The sequence below is a fragment of the Bombus affinis genome, chromosome 6 (genome assembly GCF_024516045.1).
Source record: "Bombus affinis isolate iyBomAffi1 chromosome 6, iyBomAffi1.2, whole genome shotgun sequence".
In the NCBI taxonomy this organism is placed as follows: Eukaryota; Metazoa; Arthropoda; class Insecta; order Hymenoptera; family Apidae; genus Bombus; species Bombus affinis.
Genome location: NC_066349.1, coordinates 11,872,038 through 11,873,168, shown reverse-complemented (window position 1 = coordinate 11,873,168; position 1,131 = coordinate 11,872,038).

The window sequence follows — 1,131 nt, the reverse complement described above, 5'->3', positions numbered from 1 at the left end:
GCCGTGTTACGCACTGATCGTGCACCTCGTGGCACTTATGTTCATACACCGCGAGCATAAACGCGATTCTACCTCCCTATCAGCATATTTTCATCGCTTCCAAATTGTTATCATTTGATGCGTCTCCCGTTAAATCTTAAGGCAAACATCTGACGCCAACGAAATTACCATCTTCGTCCGGTTTTATAATTATTAAGTAACATTCAGCTCACGTGCGTTACTTGTTGATATATTGATAAAAATCACCAATTAAGGATAAAGGCGTTGGGTCATGACCAATCTTATATGGCGGAGAGACTCGCGTACTCTATACTTGACGTCTCTGTGTTGAACGACGAACGGTGTTTACGTCCGAGCGAATTAGGTAGAACGTGTTAATTCGCCTATGCGTTTCATGCGAATTTGCTGGAGATCAACAAGGAAAATCGGAAGAATCGAGAGATAAAGTGATTCGGTGCCAACGTTTTATTGCGTTGTTAGTTCACGGTTTCGTAGTGCGAATTAAGATATTTCTGGTATTCTCTGGTTAAGACGCGAGTAACTTGGATCAGTGGCTTACGCTATTCGCCACCTAATCATGTGTATATATATGTTTACGTTTAGGAAGGTATAATGTATTTGAATGAAAATTAATGTTTGAGATGAAAGTACTTTTACATGCACCTGTTTTATTATTCAAATGCGTATGTGTACGTAGGTTTAATGTATTAAAAAGTATCATCGAGTTAACGTTGCGTTTCATTTGCAATTTTATTTTGCTTTGTTCTTCTTTTTTTTTTGTTTGATCAATTTATATGATTGTTTTGAATATCGTAATTACGAAAGGAAGGTTCAAGGATGTGCTCGATATTTATCTTGCCACTGTCTCTTGCTTTACTGCGATCTATGAATGAATTTTGAAGGGATTTAAAGTATTCAAAGTAACATGCTGTTTCTTTTTATTAATTACGGAGACCCTTACTGGGTCTCTGATTTATGTATTGAACTTTGGTAAAGTATCCATTAATATCGTAATATTGTATGCTTTGATAGAATATCTTAGCTACTTTATTTACGTTGTTCGATAATTTTGCATTTGCGTAACTTTTGTTTCGCTGCTTGATCCGTGTCCAATGCGGCTTAACGTCAATT